Genomic DNA, 23,547 nt, shown 5'->3' with positions numbered 1-23,547 from the left:
GGTCTTTAACTCTCTCTTCTAGAACAGTGCCCACCCCACCCTTGTTAATCTTTACCTCCAAAACTCTGCTTTATTATTCCTTTTAGCAACTATATTTTTAATCTGGACCTCATGCCTGAAATTCCAGGCTGCATTAACAAATTACCAACTTCACATCTCCACTTAGATGTCTGTGAGACTCCTCAAACTCACTGAAGTCATATCCAAAAGTGATCTTCAGATCCCCTACCCTCCTTACCCCCAAACTGCTAGTCCGGCAATCTTCATTTCAATTAGTGTCAACTCTGTTCTTCTAGTTACTCAGAGCAAAACTTTCGAGGCACTTCGGACTCCTCTCCTTTTCTCATATCTCCTGCCCAATCCATCAGCAAATCCTGGTCTCTATCTCCAACTTAGATCCTGATTCCAACCATGTCTCACCATCTCTATGACTATTGCCCTACCCCTGTCACCATCAGACTCCCACTGAGATCAACAATTTCCTGACTCATCGCTTCACTTCTGCTGTCGATCTCTTGGGTTTACTCTCCACACAGCAACCAAAGTGATGCTCTTAAAACATGATTCAGGGAATGTGACTCCTCTGCTCAAAACCCCCACAGATTCCTATCTGAGTCCTTGCAAGGGACTACCAGACCCAGTATTCTCAGGACTTGATTACCCTTCTGACTTCATCTCCTCCACAATTAGAAAAGATAACTGGAACATGTATTGAAAGAATGAATGAATCAATAGCACTTATTTTAGTTATATTAGTTATATGCTTATTATCTATCTTTCCCCATTAGAATGTAGGTACCATGAACACAGAGACTGGAACCTAATAGATCCCCAATAAATATTCATTGAATGGATGATCACATAAGTGAACCCAGAATATCTGACTTCAGAGCCCGTACATTTAATCCTCTATACACCATACTGTGAAACAGATGGACTTTAGGCCTCTCAGATTGCATTTCATTCTCCTTTCCTGATTTTTCCCAATAAACATTTCTTCTTCTCTGTAACAACATTACACTGAATTTACTTGCTCTTCTCTCTTAAAGACAGTTTCTTGGCTTTATGTTTTTCTTCTATGCTAATTGTTACAAAATCCAATATTTCAATTTCCAGTCCTGAATTTTCAAATATCTACTTTGATGAAGTCTGATTTGGAGAACTAAGTATGAAAACCCATGCCTTGTGGTCCATGCAGAGTGTGCTAGTTCCTTTCATTTCTTTCAGAACAAAACATACTGAAACCAGTTCACCTTTAAGTGGAGAAGGGGGAACCTAAGCCTGAGGTAACTCTTAGCCCAGCTGAGTGTCTTCATTTTATTTTATAAAGCAGCAGAATGTCTGATGTGCAGGCTTCCTTCCTTCCTCATTTACATCAACCATCACAATGCGGAAGTGAAAATCCATGTACTCAGAGAAGCTTCTACTTCCTTCTTCACATTGAGAACTCATGTTCGTTCTCTCTGGAGAGGCTTCTCAGAGGAGGGAGCCACAGATATATTCTTTTTGCATGTCCTTTAGTGTTTCAACAGAAGGAGACATCCAGCCACACTCTTTGCTTGCTCTGTGACCTCAGATAAGTCACATCAATATTTCTTTTGGTAAAAATGGGTTCCTCATCTGTAAAATGGGTACATTATTTGCTCAGTCAAGTGCTGTAAAACTTTTTAAAATGAGATAATAAGATGCAATACTGCTTTAAAGATAAGAAAGTGTATAATATTTTCATTTGTATTTTAATAAAAGTACTACACAAGGAAATACAACACTTAGGAGATTCCGCAGTGTGTAAACTATCCTTATCTCAGAGTTAAAACTGAAGCACAAGGGTACATCTGTTAGAGCGAGAAATTGCATTGCTCTCTGGACCACAACTGCTCCAAAAAGTTTTGACTATAATTTGAGTTCTTTTCCCCCAAGACATCTCTAGGACCTTTATAGAGAAAGAGAAAGGAGCAGCATTTTGTCCAGTTAAGGACTGGTTCTGAACTTTCTTTCTAGGGTTCAGATATGCTTCTCCTATTTTAAAGAAGTATTGTAGTTTGTTATTGTTAAGACGTATTAAAACACAGCAATATAAAACAATCTTTCAAGTAAGATTTAATTTAAGGAAGGAAAAGAAAGTGTTCCATTGTTTTAAAAATGTTCAAAAAGATTGTAGTAGATACAAATAATATTAATACTAATGATAATGATGACATCCAGCATTAAGATATTGTATTCTATATGCCAGGCAGTTTTAAGTATATTTAGATGTGTTTGCCTGTGTTTAATCGTTTGCTTCATAATTTGAAAATTTTTAACTCAGATTCTCTTAAGAAGTACAAGAGGCCCTTTGGGAGACCTATACCATCCACTTCAATTTCCCACCAGTAAAGGAATTCAGTGATTTCTCAGATAACAGTGAAGAGTTATAAAGAATTTGGGAGGGAGAGGAGACGTAGAAAAACTTTCTATCCATTTGCCTTTCCAATTAGAGAATAATAATTTAACTCTGAACTATAATGCATATCCATCTCAAAGTGTTATTACTGGAAAATTATTATCCAAAAAAGTATTGTTGATGCAATTAAATCAGAAAGCCACCAGCGAACTAGTTAGATTAGATTCATTCTTAATCTAAAAGAATAGAAAGAGCCACATTAGAAAATACAACCATCTCAGGACAATGCTGGTGGCAGGTGTTTTCCTGAAAACTGCAAGGCTTTCAGCCCACCCCTGTGTGGGGTCATAGGCAAGAGGAGCTTTGAAAGATCAAGAAGCACTGCCTAGCACCAGTTTTCTATTGATTACAGTCCTTAGAAACTCTGAATATGTCGATTTTCACTATAATCACTAAATTTCATTAATTCTTAGACATTTACTGTAGCCAACAAGTCGTGATAATAATGATGACAATAATATATTTTTGAACCTTACTCTGTAGCAAGCCCTGTGCTGAATACTCTAGTGTATTGATGTCTTAATCCTCATACTAATAGAAGTATGAATCTCAGCCACAGAGACGTTAATTTCAACCCCCATCAGCCCATCTGCCGGTCGTCCTTATGTAGCCATCAGTCAAATGTGGTAGCATTGGCTCAAACCCTGGAAACTGGAGAATGAGGTAGCATAGGAGGAGGGCTAGTCAGGAAGGAGACTGGTGGGTTCAGTTTGAGTCATGGTGTGTTTGACATTAAGGCAGAATATCCACTCATCTGCAGATGCTAGGTAGGTGGATATGGTGAACTACTGCTGTTCAAGATCGGAGGTGGAGATTGAAGTCATAGAATATTGAAGAAGGCTGAAGATGGGCCATTGTTTGTTATAGGCAAAGGAAAGATTATAGATAGGAAAGCGTTCCCTTATTGCTCAGTCGTAACTAGTGGCAGTTAAATGAAATGCATTGGAATAAAGAATCACTTAGATAACGACCAATGATAGGGCAGCATTCCCTCTCCAATTTAAGTTGTTTTCCTGAAAACTTCAAAGTAAGAAATTCTATGGTTGGGTAACTTAAAATCTCATTGCAAAAGTAGGATGGGGGAACCAAGTTTGCAAGACCTCATAGATATTATCGTATTTTATAAAATCAAACAATGGTGGGCACATTAACCTAATAGAGTACCGTGACATTAAACACAGCCCCCAAATAAAGGGCACTGCACAATTAATCTCCTGCTTGCTAGACAGTTTCAGGATTTCTTTCTCATTTCATTGAAATGCTTATAAATTCATTGTGTATTATTGCAGATGATGTTATTTGCATTTCAAGAATATTCCTTTTATCCTGATTCTGATTTTTGCTCAAGTGTCTAGTAATTACTGATTTGGAGTTTACTCCTGCTTACCAGAAAAACTTGGATGTTTGTGAGGGAAAATGTGTGTAACTGAGTAGATCTCAAAACTTTCTTGTGCACAGGATCATGAAACGTTCATCAGAAGAGCGCAAAGCATTGCAACCTGGCTCTATCAGTTCCTCTGTTGGTTTCAGTTCTCTTCTCCCAGCAGATAATAGCTAATAGTTTAATGAATATTTCTTGAACATTTTCTGTGTGTCAAGAGTTGGGCTTAGTGCTTACTTGGTTTGTGCTAATTATCCTCACAACAACACTGCGAGGCAGGTATTATCACCTTCTTAGAGGTGGGGAAACTGACCCTTAGCCTGAAGTGGTCAAGGTTGTATCACCAGTCAGCGGTAGACACAGTTTTGAACCCAGGTTTGCCTTACCCTGAAGCCCTAAATCTTTTTTTTTTTTTTACATGGGCAGGCACCGGGAATCGAACCTGGGTCCTCGGGCATGGCAGGCAAGCATTCTTACCTGCTGAGCCACCGTGGCCCGCCCTGAAGCCCTAAATCTTAAGCTCTATTTCCAAAAAGCAGCGAGGTCGCTGCTCTGGGGCTGAGGCTTACTAGCCTGCAGCTTTCTTTATATACTCCAGCACAAACCTGGCATTATGGAAGAGGGCAGGAAGGAATATAGGGACTTCTCCACCATCCTCTACAACTTCCCAGGAGAGAAAAAGATTCCATTTTGACGACCTGATCATACAGGAAATCAGTTGCAGAAACTGTGAAAAAGAAATCACAGTGCTATTTCTTCTGTTTAAGAGTAAAAACAAAAAAAGTAAACATTTTTTCACTAGTAATGTAAAAAATATTTAATTTTAAAAATACTCTTTGGTATAAACCATAAGACAATGCCACTTCAAGACCACTATCCTACCTGCCTCATTTTCTCTGAGCTCACCAACAGGTGATTTGCTCATGTTGATATTTGCAAAGATCTTAATCACATTTCTCACTCCCCTTTGGTCATCTTCTTATTTTAAAGGATCAGGTATGGTTTATCTGTTGGTAATGTCTTAGTTAAAAATAATGCAGAAACACAACTTTACCCTCTGCTCCTCCTTGGTAACGTCTCAGTGGCTAGATCTCTTCAACAGTCCCTCTCTGCCCTTTTTTCTTCTTCTATGTGCTGATTTGAATCTGTGGTGGGGCCCAGGAAAGCGTTGTCCTTTGCTCCTCATTCAATATTGCTGGGTGGGAATTTGATTAGATTATCTCCACAAGGCTGTAACTCGGTCAATTGTGAGTATTAACCTTTGATTAGAAGGAGATGTGACTCCACCCATTCCAGGTGGGTTTACTGGAATCCTTTAAAAAGGAAAGCATTTTGAAGACAGACAGAGAGCCCATGCTGCCAGAGGCCCTCGGAGATGAAGAAGGGATACATCCCCAGGGGAGTTGCATGAAACAGGAAGCCTGGAGAGAAAGCTAGCAGACGTCTCCATGTTCACCATGTGCCTTTCCAGCTGAGAGTGAAACCCTGAACTTCATCGGCCTTCTGGAACCAAGGTGTCTTTCTCTGGATGCCTTAGATTGGACATTTCTATATCCTTGCTTTAATTTGGACATTTTTCATGGCCATAGAACTGTAAACTAGCAACTTATTAAATTCCCCCTTTTAAAAGCCATTCTGTTTCTAGTATATTGCATTCTAGCAGCTAGCAAACTAGAGCACTCTGCTTCCTTCAGTGTGTCCTGATGCCACATTTTCACTCAACTGGTTCAGTAATCCTGGGAGAAGTTAGACCACAGTGACAGGTGTCTCAGGGGCTGGAGGGCCAGATGGATCACAGAGAGTGTGAGCATTGGGGTGCATGAGGAAGGGTGTACCTCCAGTTTGCTGATGCTGCATCTCTCAAACCTAAACTGCAGGTTATCAGCAGCTCCATCCTCTATATTATCTCATTGCTCCCTTCCCAGTAGCCAGTTCCATCATAGGATTGATTCTAAATCATGATTGTCTGTCTTAGGATTGATTCTAAATCCACAGTAATGTGAACCTAAATTGTCAGGGTTCAGGAAAAGGTATGAAATCCTAAATATGAATATGAGATGTTTCTAGCTCCTGACTGCCACAAAGAGGTGGCTTTCCCTTATCTGTAACTGCATGGCCAAGATGATTAATGTACTACCAGTACCCAATGACATCAGCTGATCTGGGGGAGAGCTGGGAAGTGAAGTTGGTAGAACAGAAAAAAGGTGTGTGAGGTAGATTTTAGCTCAGGAGCCAGAGTACGAAACCAGGGGACAGAGGAATCTGGAGACAAAGTCACATAATAAAAGGAACTCTAACCTTAGTTGTGGTTCTGTGATGCCTAAGCTGGGCAACGAAGTTTAAAGGGTCAGCGATGAAGCTCATAATATTACTACTAGTGTTTCAAAGGAAATGTGGGGAGAAATTACTGTGATACACCTGAAGATCTCTCCTGTCCTAGATTCAGTGTGCCTTTTTACACATACAATTTTCTGTGAAGAGAAAAGCCATCTTAGAAGGGTGAGTATTTTTCATCCAGTTGTTTTTCATTGCTTAAAAAGCTTTCTAGTGTGGAAAGACTTCATATATCTATGCACCAGGAACTCCATGTTTTGGGATTAAGATCGGTGTTCCCTCAAAGTTTTTTTAAGAAACACCGTGTTCCATGACCCAAAGAATAGAAAATTGGAATCCATGTGAATACATAATCATTTAAAATAAAATAAAATCTTTCAAAAACATTTACCCGATGCTTTGTGCTGCCTGGCAGTCAGGCATTTTAAAGGCTCCTGCTTTCATTCCACCTCCTTCTGCCCTGACCGAGGACAAATCACTTCCTGGCTCTTCTCCACATGTTCCAACAGGACCCTCTGTTCAAGGAGCAGGGCACAGCCAAGTCTTCTAAGAGTGGCCTCTGCCCTTCCAGCCTGGAGGGGCTTCTTGCCTCCTTTCTCTGAACTCCTGTATAAGCTTGTCTTCTCTCCCACATGAACAATTCTCGTTTGTTGTTCACTCACTATAAATCTCACGTACAGAGATTTTCTTTACAGTACTCTTCAGTCATGTCATGTGGATAAGTCTTCCCCCTTCAAGAAGACTATTTGGAACAGGTTCCTTGTATTGTGCAAACTCCAAAAGCACGTCCAGCGCAGAGCAGGGCCCCAAGCAGGTGTTCAGTGAGGAAGTCATGGCTGGGAGGGTGCCTCAGTGCCACCCTTACACTAAGCTATTCAGGGTTGGGGCACGTGGTGGCTCAGCAGATTCTGTTTCCATGGTTTTATGTTAGGGCCCTCAATGGTGATTTCCTAGACCTCAAAAGTAGGAGAAAACATTCCTGACCAGGGTAGGTAGGAAGAGAGGTGAGAGGTGAAGACTTTTCCTTTCCAATAAGGTAGCTTCATCAACTACTGAACTGTCTGACAAATAGAAGCTTTAGTGGACAAATCCCTTAGAAATAATTAAGGAAGAAGAAAAAGTTTTTAAAAAACTGGGTTTCTGAATGGGAAAAGGTTAAATGGGGGAGATGTCATGCTTGTCCAGGATGGCCGAGTTTCACAGGATGGTGAATGGATAGGAGACCTCCCGGTGAGAACATACGACATTGTCCTGGGAGGGCAAGTCTCCTGGAGGCAGCAGTTGAGGGAGCCAAGGGACGCCTTGCATGCAACTTTTTTCCAGCTAGTGGGCTCCTCTGTCTGCCAGCTGCTGTCCCACAGCGGGTCTCCTTGGCAGGGTTCCCTTCCTCTGGTCATCCATCCAGGCTTTGCGCAGAGAAACAGAACCAACAGTAGAAATCTGTAAATATGAGGTTTATAAAGGTGTCTCACACAACCGCAGGCATGCAAGAATCCCAAATCTGTAGAACAGGCTGTGAAGCTGGCAGCTCCAATGAAGGGTCTGGACGAACTTCACAGGAGAGTTTGGCTGGCTGAAGAAGCAGTGAAAGAGTCTCTCTTCTTCCTTAAAAGTCTTCAACTGATGGAATTATCTTTTTTGTGGGAGACACACCTTAGTTGATAGCAGACATAATCAGCTACAGATGTAGTCAATTGACTGATGACTTAATATACCAGCCTTCCATTTTCTCAACCAGCAGTGAAACATCCTTGAGCAACGGTCAGGCCGGTGCTCGTCTGACCAGACAACTGGGCATCATCAGACGGCCAAGTTGACACCAGAACCTAGCCATCACAGTCCCTAATAGAATTTTGTACCAATTGAGCTTTCTAAATATTTACTTTATTATTATTTTTAATATATTTATTGAGGACTCTTCACACACATACATTCCATACATGGTGTACAATCAATGGCTCACAATATCATCACATAGTTGTGTATTCATCACCATCATCATTCTTTTTGAACATTTGCATCAGTCCAGAAAAAAGAAGTAAAAAGTAAAAAGAAAAACTCATACATACCATACCCCTTACCCCTCCCTCTCGTTGACCACTAGTATGTCTATCTACCCAATTTATTTTATCCTCTCTACACCCCCATTATTCATTTATTTATTTATTTATATTAATTTTAAAAAATTACAAGAAACAAACATTTCCAACACATACACTCAGCAGTTCACAATATCATCATATAGTTGCATATTCATCATCATGATCATTTCCCAGAACATTAGCATCAATTCAGAAAAAAATAAAAAGACAACAGAAAAATATAACAAACAGAAAAAAAAAATTTTACAGGCCATACCCCTTACCTTACTGATCCCTTTCATTAATCACTAGCATTTCAAACTAAACCTATCTCAACATTTGTTCCCCTATTATTTATTTTTATTCCATATGTTCCTCTCATCTGTTGACAAGTAGATAAAAGGAGCATCAGACACAAGGTTTTCACAATCACACAGTCGCATTGTGAAAGCTATATCATTATACAATCATCATCAAGAAACATGGCTACTGGAACACAGCTCTACATTTTCAGGCAGTTCCCTCCAGCCTCTCCATTACATCTTGGATAACAAGGTGATATCTACTTGCATAAGAATAACCTCCAGGATAACCTCTAGGCTCTGTTTGGAATCTCTCAGCCACTGACACTTTGTCTCATTTCACTCTTCCCCCTTTTGGTTGAGAAGGTTTTCTATCCCTTGATGCTGGGTCTCAGCTCATTCTAGAGTTTTTCTCAATCCCTTGATGCTGAATCTCAGCTCATTCTGGGATTTCTGTCCCACGCTGCCAGGAAGGTCCATACCCCTGGAAGTCATGTCCCATGTAGACAGGGGGAGGGTGGTGAGTCTGCTTGCTGTGTTGGCTGGAGAGAGAGGCCACCTCTGAGCAACAAAAGAGGTTCTCTTGGGGGTGACTCTTAGGCTTAATTTTAAGTAGGCTTGACCTATCTCCTGTGGGGTTAAGTTTCATATGAACAAACCCCAAGACTTGGGGCTCAGCCTATAGCTTTGGTTGTCCACACTGCTTGTGAGAATATCAAGAATTCAACTTGGGGAAGTTGAGTTTTCCCCCGTTCTCAGCATTTGCAAATACTTTTCCACTCACTGATCAAATCACTCTGGGATTCATCAGGGCATCACCTGGACAAACCAACAAAATCTCATGTCCTATACAAAGTTCCATGTACTTAAGGTGCTCAATCAACTATCTGCATAAGTTATATTAGGAGATGCACTAGTCAAAGTATAGATTTGTACCAAATAAACATTTTTTGCTTTAGTCTCACACAGTTGAAATTTTAAACTATTAAGTACCATCTATTTTCGGCACACTGCAGTAATGACATTCTTTTGTTCTTCCTCATGCAAAAACATTTTTTTAAATTTGTACATTTAGTCACTATCACTATACACTCTAGGCATTCCTAGATTACACCATCTCAATCTTTATCGTCTATCTTTCTTTGTGATTTCATTTATGCCCCAGCCCTCCTCCCTCTATCATTCTCATATGCAGCTTCATTCAGTGTTTTAACATAATTGTATTACAGTTAGGTAATATTGTGCTGTCCATTTCTGAGTTTTTATATTCAGTCCTGTTGCACTGTATATTGTTGCACAATCTGTATCCCTTCAGCTCCAATTACCCAATATCTTACCCTATTTCTATCTCCTGATGGTCTCTGTTACCAAGGAAATATTCCAAGTTTATTCACTAATGTCAGTTCATATCAGCGAGACCATACAGTATTTGTCCTTTTGTTTCTGGCTAATCACACTCAACATAATGACCTTAAAGTCCATTCATGTTGTTAAATACTTCATAACTTTATTCTGTCTTACAGCTGCATAATATTTCATCTTATGTAAATGTCACAGTTTGTTTAGCCAACTGTCTGTTGATGGACATTTTGGCTGTTTCCATCTCTTGGTAATTGTTAATAATGCTGCTATAAACATTGGTGTGTAAATGTCCATTTGTGTCCTTGGCCTCGAGTCCTTTGAGTAGAGACAGCATATAGATGGGTCCTGTTTTTTAATCCATTCTGCCAGACTATATCTTTTGATTGGAGAGTTTAATCCATTAACATTCAGTGTTCTTACTGCATGGGTAGTACTTTCTTCTACTATTTTACCTTCTGGATTTTATGTCATACCTAATTTTCCTTCTTTTTACCTTTACTCATAGTCTTCCTTTCTACACTCTTCTCCACACCTCTCTCTTCTGTCTTCGTATCTGTCTCGTTCCCTTTAGTATTTCTTGCAGAGCTGGTCTCTTGGTCACAAATTCTCTCAGTGATTTTTTGTCTGAAAATGTTTTAATTTCTCCCTCATTTTTGAAGGACAATTTTACTGGATATAGAATTCTTGGTTGGCAGTTTTTCTCTTTTAATAATTTAAATATATTATCCCACTGTCTTCTCGCCTCCATGGTTTCTGCTGAGAGATCTGTGCATAGTCTTATTGGGCTTCCCTTGTATGTGATGGATTGTTTTTCTCTGGCTGCTTTCAAGATCCTCTCTTTCTCTTTGACCTCTGACATTCTGATTATCAAATGTCTTGGAGTATGTCTATTTGGATCTATTCTCTTTGGGGTATGCTGCACTTCTTGGATCTATAATTTTAAGTCTTTCATAAGAGTTGGGAAATAGTCAGTGATAATTTTCTCCATTAGTTTTTCTTCTCCTTTTCCCTTCTCTTCTCCTTCTGGGACACCCACAACACATATATTTGTGCGCTTCATATTGTCTTTCAATTCCCTGAGTCCCTGCTCATATTTTCCCATTTTTTCCCTATAGTTTCTGCTTCTTGTCGGATTTCAGATGTTCTGTCTTCCGGTTCAGAAATCCTATATTCTGTCTCTCGAAATCTACCATTGTAGGTTTCCATTGTTTTTTTCATCTCTTCTACTGTGTCTTTCATTCCCATAAGTTTTGTGATTTGTTTTTTCAGACTTTCAGTTTCTTCTTTTTGTTCTTTCCTTGCCTTCTTTATATCCTCCCTCAATTCATTGATTTGGCTTTTGATGAGGTTTTCCATGTCTGTTCATACGTTGTGAATTAATTGTTTCAGCTCCTGTATGTCATTTGAATTGTTGGTTTGTTCCTTTGACTGGGCCATATCTTCAATTTTTCTAGTATGATTCGTTATTTTTTGCCAGCATCTAGGCATTTAATTACCTTAATTAGTTTATTCTGGATATTGCTTTCACTTCTTTTATCTAGAGTTGTCTTGCTGGATGAACTTGTTGTCTATCTTTTCTTTGACATTCCATTCAGCTTTATCTGGACCTTTAGCTTAAGTTTTGTTTAACAGAGGAGAATTTTTCAGTTCTTTTTTTCTTGTTTCTTGCCCTGCTTCTGTGGTACCTTTCCCCCATACACACTTAGGAGGGTCTACTTAGATATTATAGACCCCAGCCAGATTTTCCCAGACCAAATTGGTCTCCTATAAGGAGGAAAGAGTCACCTGTGTTGGTTTTCCCTGAGGGTGAGATCCAGCAAGTTGAAAGACTTTCCTGTGAAGTCTCTGGACTCTGTTTTTCTTATCCTGCCCAGTGTGTGGCGCTTGTCTGACTGCAGGTCCCACCAGCATAAGATGATGCAGTACCTTTAACTTTGGCAGGCTCTCCCTGCTGGGGGCATGGTGGAGACAGAGGAGGTTGTAGGATGGTTTTAATGGCTTCAAATTACCAAGCCCTGGTGTCTGAATTCCTTGATGGAGGGATTCCACCTGGGTGGGGCTTCACCCCTCCCCTGGGGAAGGCACAAGCTCCAGATAAGCCCCCCAAAGAGCTCACTTCTGCCTATGCCTGGGGCAGTTGCAGCCTGAAAAGGCCTGCCTCTGTATCCAGAGGCAGTCAAGCCTTTGTAGATACACAGCCACAAAAACCTCTGCTTCCTTCTTTTTTTCCCCTCTTGGTGCCAGGGCAAAAATGAGCAACCTCCGCTTTGATCAGGTTCACCTAAGCTGGGGGCCTATTTTTAGTAGTCAGAATTTGTTAATTAGTTCCACAATTGGCGTTTGATTGTGCCCAGTTCCTGCTGCTGGTAAAGTTCTTTCCTTTCCCCTCTGGGAAGTGGCCTGTGGGGGAGGGGCACTGGCCGCCGCAGCTTTGGGAACTCACAGTTCTGGGGGGTGCGCGCAGTTGGTCCAGCTGGTCCAGACTGGGGTACGCTGTGTGTCTGGTCACTATCATGGCTCCAGGAGCCATTCTGTAGTGTTTCTGGTTATTTAGTAGTTGTTCTGGAGGATGAACTAAAATGTGCACGTTGTTAAGCTGCCATCTTGACCCGGAAGTCTCCTCATTTATTTTTATCCATATTTTTTACTCATCTATCCATACCCTGGATAAAAGGAGCATCAGACACAAGGTTTTCACAATCACAGTCTCATTGTAAATGTTATATCATTATACAACTGTCTTCAAGAATCGAGGCTACTAGAACACAGCTCTATAGTTTCAGGTACTTCCCTCCACATGCACTAGTATCACTTCACCATTTTTGCCTGCTGTCTGTGTGACCTGGGGCAAGCTGCTGAACGTCTCAGTTTCTCTACCTGCAAAATGGGGATAATGATAATGACTATCTCAGAATGCTTTTGCATAGATGAAAGAAGTTTACGCATGTGAAGAAACTAGCATAGAGCCCATTGGACACGAATCATCCAATAGCTGTTATTTTAAAAGTAAGAATTATTATTGAGTCACTCATTTTGTTCTTATTTTAATAATAATGGTTATTAGCATTTATTAAGTAATACATTTTATTATTTAATAAGAATTGTTTTAATAATTATTGACTATTATAATTTAATAATAGGACTGTTCTTATTAAAATAGGAATTAAGAGAAGAATGTTAGGTTAAAATCGGGTGCTTTGGAGTCATGTAGGTGTGGATTCCTGGCTCCAGTACCTTCTAGCTTTTGGATATGTCTGAACAACTCAATCTGTCTGGGTCTTGGTCTTGTCTTGGTCTTGTTTTGGGGTGGGGAGGAGTAGTGCATGGTCGTGGAATTGAACTGGGTCTCCTGCATGGAAGGCAAGCACTCTACCACTGAACCACCATGCACCCTATGTCTTGGTTTTTTTGATCTGTTAGATGGGAATAAAAATAATTACCTCTAAAAATTGTGTAAATATGTATTGAACTAATATATAGAAAATATATTAGCTGTTCAACAAATAATAAAAACTCCTCAAAACACAGTGGCTGAAATTAAGAAGAGAGGGATTTTATTTCTCATATAACAGTCTGAGCTGAACTGTCTGGGCTGAGCCCTCCGAGTTGACAAAGCTGCTCTATTCCACAAGATAATTTGCATCCCAGCCCCCTTCACCCTTGTTTCTCTGCCCTCCTGCAGATTTGTCCTAATCTGCAAAGTCGAAGTGGGGCTGTTGCAGGTAGGAAAAGGAAGGAGAAAATCCAGGATTAGTGATTTTCTTTTAAGCAAGTGACATGAAAGTTAGGAAGTTATTACATCACATCTCTCATTTTTTTAAGAACTTGATCACTTGGCCATCCCTAACTCACCAGGAAGCTGGGAGACATAGTGTTTGGCTTGGCAGCCTGTGCTTGATCAGAATTCTGTTATTGTGGAAGAAGGGGAAAATAGATTGCCAGGGAGATTTACACCCGTGGGAGTCATGTCCCATGTAGCAGGGAAAGCAGTGAGTTTACCTGTGGAGTTGGCGTAGAGAGAGAGTCCACATCTAAGCAACAAAAGAGGTTCTCTGGAGGTGACTCAGGAATAATTATAAGTAGTCTTAGCTTCTTCTTTGCAGGAATAAGATTCATAAGGGCAAACAGCAAGATTTAGGTCTTGGCTTATTAAACTGGTAGTCCCCAGATGCTTGAGTATATCTGCTTTTCTCCAGTTGGAGAAGTTTAATTTTCTACATTTTATCCCAGTCCCTCAAGGGGATTTTGCAAATATGTTCTTATCTCTGCCCAGATCACTCTGGAATGTATTGGGCATCACACCAATCTGTACAAACCAACAAGATCTCACTCTCTATTCAAGGTTCCATGTAACTGTGGTGCTCAAATAAACTGACCATACAAGTTAAATTAGATAGTATGCCACAGAAAATGTAAATTCGCACCAAATAAACACCCTTTCCTTTAGTCTCACACAGAAGTTGAAGTTTTAAAATACAGTTAATATCATCCTTTGCTGTTTTCTCTGATTTACATCGGTCCTAACTAGATCAGATTAATTCATATCTCTCACTGAAGTCTGATCTCTTTTTCACCTTTTCAAACAGTTGCTTTATGGAGTAATGCTGACTTTCATAGTTGCAGAACTCTACTGCTGAGTCACAGATGTCACACAGATACCCAATAGTTGTACACAAAGAGCTCAGCATCTCAGAATTTAGAACTAGCAGTTACAATTCAGGAATAGATGTGACTGCTGTAAGAGCTTACAATCTAGAAACCTTTACAATAAGCCTTCCTCTGATATTGAATTCCACATTCAATACTCAGAGTTTGCACATGATAGTTAGTACATGTTAGTGAGGCGTAATAATATTTGTCTCTTTGTTCCTGCCTTATTTCATTCAACATATTGTCCTCAAGGTTCATTCACCTAGTTGTATGGCTAGCAACCTCATTCCTTCTTATAGATGCTCAATGTTCCCTTGTACGTATTCATCAGTTAACCCTTCAGTCATTAGTTGCTGGGTCCTTAGTATATCCATTCCAAATCATGAGTACTGCCACCATAACACCAGTGTGCAGGTGTCCATCCATGTCCCTGCTTCCAGTTCTTTCAACTATATACCTAATAACTAGGTTGCAGGATCATATAACAACCCTATACTTAGCCTCCTGTGGAACCACCACACTGCCCTCCAGAGGGGCTGCACTATTCTACTTCCCTGCCAACAGGGAATAGGTACATCCTTCTCTTCACATTTTCTCCAGCACTTGTATATTTCTGTTTATTTTTAGACCAGAATGGGTGCATTTGGGTGGTATGGCCATAGACTGCTTATTTTTAAACAATTTTATTCACACACCATAGAATTCATCTTAAGTAAACAATCAATGGTTCCTGGTATAATCACATAGTTATGCATTCACCACCACAATATATATGAGGTCATTTTTATTTCTTCCACAAAGAAAGAAGAGCAAAAAAAAAAAGAAAAAAAACAAACAAACAAAAAAGAAAGGATTAAAAAACAATAGAACAAAATAAAAAAGAAAAACAACATCACCATGAATCCCATACCCTCCTCTGTATCTCCCTCTTATTGACATTTAGCTTTGGTATGTTGCCTTTGTTATATGTAATGGAAACATATGACAATGTTACTGTTAACTATAGACACTACTTTGCATTGATTGTATTTTTTTTATATATTATCCCATTTTGAATACCTGCATTATTGACATTCATTTGTTCTCCTTCACCTAAAAACATTCTTATATTTGTAGGTTTAATCACCATCATTGTTCACTCTAGGTTTAGGTAAGTGGTACAGTCCTAATCTTTGTCTTCTATTTTTCCTTCTGGTTTCATACAGTCCCCTACCTCACCTTGCTCTTTCAACCATGCTCACACTCAGTTTTGTGCAGTGCACTTACAATATTGTGCTAATAACAGATAGTGTTCTGCTATCCATTTCTGGATCTTTACAACCAATCCTTTGAACATTCTGTACTCCTTCGGCATTAAATGCCCAATCTCTACCATCTTTCTATCTCCTGATAACCTATGTTCTCAACTTTAACTCTTAAAGTTACCTCATTAATATTAGTTCATATTAGTGAGATGATACACTATTTGTCCTTTTGTTTCTGGCTGATTCCACTCAAAATAATGTCTCAAGTTTCATCTACATTGTTGTCTGCATCATGACTTTATTCTGATATATCCTATCTTATTAATTTTCTATCTCTTTTTACCTTTACTGATAGACTTCATTTCTATACCCTTCTCCAGGCCTCTCTTTCCCATCTTTTCCTATTTGCCCATAGTGCCCCCTTTAGTATTCTTTAGATCAGGTCTCTTGTTCGCATTCTCAGTATCTTTTATCTGATCTTCCTCATTTTTGAAGGACAGTTTTGCCAGATGTGGAATTCTTGACTGGCAGTTTTTATCCCTCAGTATCTTGAATATATCATACCATTGCCTTCTTGCCTCGATGATTTCTGCTGAGAAACTCACACATAGTCTTACCATACTTCCCTTGTATGGGATGGATCACTTTTCTCTTGCTGCTTTCAGAATTTCTCTTTATGACATTTGACAATCTGACTAGTATATGTCTTGGTGTAGGTCTATTTGGATCTGTTCTGTTGGGTGTATGCTGTACTTCTTATATCTGTAATTTAATGTCTTCATAAATTTCAGTGTTTATTTCCTCCATTATTCTTTCTGTCCCCTTTCTTTTCTCTTCTCCTCTGGAATGCCCATAACATATATATTCATCTGCATCATGTCATTCAATTCCCTGAGACCCTGCTCATATTTTTCCATTCTTTTCCCTGTTTATTTCTTTGTGGTGTAGGATTTCAGGTGTCCTACCCTCTAGTTCCCTAAGTCTTTCTTCTGCCTCTTCAAATCTGCTGTTTTTCTTCTCTTTCGTTTTTTCTTCAAATTTGCATTTTTCTTCTCTTCTGTTGCACCTTTCATTCCCATAAGTTTTGCCATTTGTTTTTTCAAGCTTTTAATTTCTTCTTTATGGTTGCCCAATGTTTTATTTATATCTTTCATCTGTTTTGATTTTTAAATTGATTTAGCATGCTTGTTTGAGCATCTTTCATTTGCTGTTTCAACCTTTGTATCTTGTTTCAAGTGTTAGTTTTTTCTATTGACTGGGCTGTATCTTTGTTTTTCCTAGTATGACTTATAATTTTTTACTGGTATCTTGGCATTTGATTTCCTTGATTAATTTATTCTCGAGATTGTTTCCACTCTTTGCCTGGGGTTTTCTTGTTGGTTGGCTTTGCCCTCTCTCTATTCTTTGGCATTCAGTTTAACTAATTCTAGACCTTCAGCATAGCTTCTGTTTAACCTATCAGAATTTTTCAGCTCTTGTTTTTCTGTTTTTTGCTCTGCCTACAAAGAATCTTTTGTGAAGAGGGTCTCCTCATATATGATCAATCCAACCACGTTTTCCCAGTTAAGGAAGGTCCAGGTCTCAGGAGGAGGGTGTAATCAGTATCAAGTTTTTCTGAGAATGAGGCCCAGCAGATTGTCTGACTGTCTGGGGAGCCTCTAGATTCTGAGTTTTTCTTATCCTGCCCAGTAGGTGGCTCTCCACCATCGTAAAGTGTCGAGAAGCCTTTAATTCTCAGCCTTCCATGGGTGTGGTTGAGACAGAGGCTTTGATGGAACACAAACTTAACTGTTTCTGTTTTCCAGCCCTTGGGGTCTGAGTTCCCTGAAGGAGGGCCACCACTTGACATGGGCCTTGCCCCTACTTTTCTTGGGAAGGTATGCCCTTTAGGGAATTATCTCCTTTACCTGATTTGTTACTTTATCTCCCACACTTAGCTGAACCCCACCCTTGCCTGGATTAGTACTGACAATTGAATATGCCTGAGGCTTTCTTTAATGTGCTACTTAGAGTACTTAGAAATGACAGAGAAAGAGAAAATTAAAGAAAATAATATAAAATCCATTTTTAGAGCCAGTCTTCCCAGCTCTCAAGATTTGCTAGTCAAGAGCTGGAGTTGGTATCTGGTTCTATGTGCCATTTTCTTGTGGTTCTATGTGCCCCTTTCCCAGTATTCTGAGCTCAGCCAACTCCAGAAGCCCTGTCTCCTCTCTGCTGGGATGGATCTCATGGTTACTTTCCTGTTTTCTTTATGTTTATCTGGGCTCAGAGCTTGTATTCTGCATCCAAATTTGTTAATTAAAACTGCAACTGGAGCTTGATTGAGCTACCTTCCCTTGCTCCTAGTAGAGAGCATTTCTGTTTTCCACAGGGAAGAGAATGCAGATCAGCTTTTGCCAGTGGAGATGGGGTGCCAGCCTCTGCAGTCTGGAGGATTAATTTACAGTTCTCTGCAGTGATCTCAGCCCTTCCATCCATTCCAGATTGGTGTACGATGTGTATCTAGCCATGGACGTCCTCTAAACTTGTTCCAGACAGTTCCTAGTTATTTACTAGCTGCTCCAGAGAACTAACTAAATTGCACACCTTCCTACACTGCCATCTTGCTGCCATAAAATCCATCCTTATGGCTTTAACGTCACACATTTTGTATACCTACACCATATTTTCTCTAAAATTTCATCTTAAAGTTTCTATTTGCCTATCAGGCATCTTCACCTGAATGGCCTACAGATAGCTCCAACAAAATGCACCTAAAATTGAGACAGTTATGCCAGTCTTCTCCTTATGCTGTACTTTCTATCTCAGTTAGGAATATTATCATCCACACTACACCCCAAGCAAAGATTTTGGAGTCCTGTTTACCCATGGCTATTCCTTTCTCTCTTACCTCTACTCCCTAGAATTGAATTGGTTACTAATGTCTTCTAACTCTGCAATGTATTTTGAATCCATTCTCTTTTCTCCATTTCTTCTATCACTGCCATAAACTCTTTTAAAAAATTACCTCTGGTGTTAGCACGTTATTGCTTTTAGTTTTTACTCACCTGCTTTTTTTTTATGAAGAGCAATTTTAGTATTGTTATAACAGACATAACTAATTGTAGACACAATAATTTAAAACAAGATTGTTTAAACTTATTTTTCATTCCTGCTGTTGTATTCTCAGCATGTACAGTTAAAATAACTACTCTAAATTTTCTATTCTTGAAGAAGAAATAGTTAGAAATAAACTTGTTATAGTAAATGATCATCTGTGATTAATATGACCCCCCCCCCCCCGGCTATAAGCACTCTAAATTAAAGGATAATTTCTTTAGGTTGTGTATTAGTCAGGATTCCTTAGAGAAATAGAATCAAGAGGAGATATCTGTAAATATGAGATTTATAAAAGTGTCTCATACAACTGTGGGGACGCGAGAGTCCAAAATCTGTAGAATAGGCTGAGAGCCTGGCAGCTCTGATGAAGGGTTTCCACGAACTCCATAGGAGAGGCTGGTTGGCTGAAGAAGCAGCGAAAATTCCCTTCTCCCTTAAAACTTTCCAACTGATTGGAACAAATCCAATTGATTGGATTCTTTCACTTGTGGAAGACACACCCTTAGTTGATTGTAGATGTAATCAGTCACAGACGCAATCGACTGACTGATGATTTAATGTACCAGCTTTCTGGTTTATCAACCAGCCACAAAATACCCTTGCAGCAATGGTTAGGCCAGGATTTGCCTGCCCAGATAACTGGGCACCATCACCTAGCCAAGTACTCACCTGCTTTTCAAAACACACCCTGAGCTTGTTAGTTTCTCATTTAAAATGAGAGCAACAACATTTAATGACTGTCCTTGGCCATTAGGATACTGTTTACTTAGGTTATTGAATCTCCTGCCAAGCTAGAGAAGGGACAGAAAGGCAACTGGGACAGCAGTTCCAGGATGTAAGTGACCTAGGAGGGTCTTCTACACCACATAGGGAGGCCCTGGTTGCAAAAGCTGAAGACTTGAGATGCAGAGGGCCGGAGACTGTCCAGTTAGTGCAAACAGCCTAATACACCCCTTTCCAAATGGAAGCTCAGAGCCCTCAGGAGTGCACGGACAGGAACACAAGAACAAGGAAGTAAGCGAAGCCACTTTCCTTGAATGCGCTACCTCACGTGTGCTGCCCCTACCACTGCCCCACGATTCACCCCACGCTCCATGCACCTGAACCCTGTCTCCTGGCCCCCACACTGTGCTCTAAGCACCCCTGCCCCGAACCACCACACACGTGCACACATGCCCAGCCCACCTCTCCCATGTAAGTGCACGGTCTCACTCCACCCCTCCTGAGACCCTCACACCTGTGCCCAGCCCCTCAATCCACCCCTTCCAGCTCCCTGCAGGTGGTCATTGGTGCATCAAGGCTGTGGCACTTACCTTCACATCCAGGTTACACTCTCCCCCAGCCCATACAGTCAGGCAAACCCGCCCAACCCCCCTAACCTCTGTGTACGTGTACATTAGATTACAGACCTCCAGATTCTCAAACGTGCATGCACACCCCCGTCACATCTCCCAGCTCTGGGAAAATGCTGAAATATGCATCCAGACTACACCTGCCCCCAGCCTATGCAGGGCAACTCAGGCCTGCTGCTCCTGAACTCTGTGCATGCACACACCAGGGCCCTGGAGCACAGGTGTGTGTGTGCACACACACAGCCATATCCTCCCTGCTGGGCACCCACGCATTCGTGCACTGACCTCTTGACCCTTGCACCCAACCCCCCTGACTCGCACACATGCACATCCTTGACCTACCCACTGGCACAAGTGCCCTTTTCCCACACCTGGCAGGTGCTTACGTGAGCATCTATGCCACATAGCCCCCGCCCGGCACACGCAAGCACCCCTGCCACAGCCCCCCACATCTGCACACCCAGTTCACAGTCCTGCCCATCCAAAATCATTCACTCCTGACCCGTGTCCTGCAACCCCCATGACAGGAGCCCTGCCCATACACACTTGCACATCGCATCCTGGTCCTGCTAGACCCTCCCCCCCTGCAAGGATGACACCCATGCCCTGCCTTCCCTGTGCTCCAAACTCTGAGCCACCGACCCCACACCCTGATACCCATGTCCCCCATGCTCCATGCACCCACCCACATCCTGCCTGTGCACCAGCCTTTGTGCATCTGCATAGCCCCTCATCCAACTCCTACTATGCCCTGCCTCTGTGTTCCCCATGCTGTACCCTGCTCCTGTGCTCCAAGGCCTGCTTGAGCTGTACCCCACACCCACGGCCCCCGCACTACATCTCCATAGCCCCACACCCCACTCCCCATGTACACAGACACCAGCATAGTGTTCCTGACCCAAGGCCTATACCTGTGCTGCAACCATCATCACACTGTTGTGTCTTGTCCTACGCCCTATACCTACTCCACATCCATCCTGCAAATATAAAGGATGACATCCATGCCCTGCCTTCCCTGTGCCCCAAACTCTGAGCCACCTACCCAGTAGTCATTTTGACTATGGAAGAAAGTCAGCTTCAAAAGTAACCTTGTTACGAGATATTTACATATCTCAAAGACAACAGAAGATTGCTAAGCATATTAAGATGCAGACAAATATCACTAAGCATATTAAGATGCAGACAAATATAATGACCAAATTAAAACACCAGAGGAGATACAGACTTTGCAATAAACATTCAAAGATGTTCATATAACTATACCAAATAAAGTCAGTGGGATGACTAACGACATAAAGGAGATCAAGAAGACACTAGAAAAGTGTAAAGAGGACCTTGAAAGAATATATAAAAATAAATAACAGATATCACAGAGATTAAACATGCTGTGGACCAAATAAAAAATATACTTTAGACACACAGCAGCAGATTTGAAGAGGCAGAAGAAATAATAAGTGAACTAGAGGACAGGACAACTGATTTCAAACACACAAAAGAACAAATGGCAAAAAAGATGGAAAAATTTGAATTGGGTCTCAGGGAAATTATAGTCAAAACAAAGCACACAAATAGAAGAATCATTGGTGTCCCAGAAGGAGAAAAGAAAAGTAATGGGTCAGGAAGGGTAGTTGAGGATATAATACAGGAAAACTTCCCAACCCTTATAAAGGGCATAAATATGCAAATCAAAGAAGCCCCCCAAAACCCCAAATAGTATAAATCCAATTAGGCCTTCCCCAAGACACATACTAATCAGTCTTTCAAATGTTGAAGAGAAGCAGAAAATCCTGAAAACAGTAACAGAAAAACAATCTAGTACGTACAAGAGAAACAACATAAGACTGAGTTCGGACTATTTGATTGAAACTATGGAGGCAAGAAGGCAGTGGTATGATATATTTCAGGTCCTGATAGTGAAAGACTTTCAAATAAGAATTCTGTACCCAGCCAAATTGTCCTTCAAAACTAAGGGAAATTAAAATTTTCACAGACAAACAAATGCTAAAAGAATTTATCAATGAGAGACTGGCCTTACAAGAAATACTAAATGGAGTTCTGCTGGCTGAAAAAAAAAAAAAAAAACAGACAGGAGATAGAAGTCTGGAGGAGGGCACAGAATTGAAGAGTACTAGTAAGGGTAACTTAAAGGATAAAAGGAGAAAGGGGTAAAAGAATATATACATCTGACAAATAAAATCTAAAGGATCAGATGGTGGATTCAAGAAATGCTTTTACAATAATAACTGTGAATGTTAATGGACTAAACTTACAAATCGAAAGACACAGATTGGCAGACTGAATTAAGATATACAATCCAGCATTATGCTGTTTACAACAGACTCATATTAGAGGGCATAATTTTGGAAAGAGCCATGAGAGCCCACAGAGCCAGAGACCTTTGGAGATGTAGAAGGAAAACACCCCCAGGGGAGGTTCATGAAACAAGAAGACTGGAGAGAAAGCTAGCAGATGTCGCCATGTTCACGATGTGCTTTTCCAGCTGACAGAGAAACTCTGAACATCAAAGGCCTTCTTGGGCCAAAGTATCCTTCCCTGGATGCTTAGATTGGACATTTCTATAGCCTTGCTTTAATTTGAATATTTTCATGGCCTTAGAATGGCAAACATGCAACTTAATAAATTAGAATAGTAAACATGCAACTCAATAAATTCCCCCTTTTAAAAGCCACTCCATTTCAGGTATATCACATTCTAGCTGCTGGAAAATTAGAAAACATCCCCCAAACACCAGGGTATACATTCTTCTCTAGTGCTTATGGAACATTCTCCAGGATAGACCACATACTGGGGCACAAAACAGGTCTTTATAAATTTGAAAACATTGAAATTATTCAAAGCACTTTTTCTGATCATAAGGGAATAAAGCAGGAAATCAATAACTGCCAAAGAACAAAAACTTTCACAAATAAACAGAGATTAAATAACAAACTCTTAAACAACCAGTGGGTCAAAGAAGAAATTGCTAGAGAAATCAGTAGCCATATGGAAATGAATGAAAATGAGTATAAAACATATCAGAACTTATGGGATGATGTAAAGGCTGTGCTGAGAGGGAAGTTTATTGCCCTAAATGCCTATATTAAAAAAGATGAAAGGGCAAAAATCAAGGACTTAATTTCCCACTTGGAAGAACTTGAGGAAGAACAACAAATTATCTCCAAGGCAAATAGAAGAAGAGACATAATGAAGGTTAAAGCAGAGTTAAGTGAATGGGGGAACAAAAGAACAATAGAGATAATCAAAAAAACCAAAAGTTGTTTCTTTGAGAAAAATAAATA

Source organism: Tamandua tetradactyla, chromosome 22 (assembly GCF_023851605.1).
Source record: "Tamandua tetradactyla isolate mTamTet1 chromosome 22, mTamTet1.pri, whole genome shotgun sequence".
Classification (NCBI taxonomy): Eukaryota; Metazoa; Chordata; class Mammalia; order Pilosa; family Myrmecophagidae; genus Tamandua; species Tamandua tetradactyla.
This window is presented reverse-complemented; position numbering follows the sequence as displayed.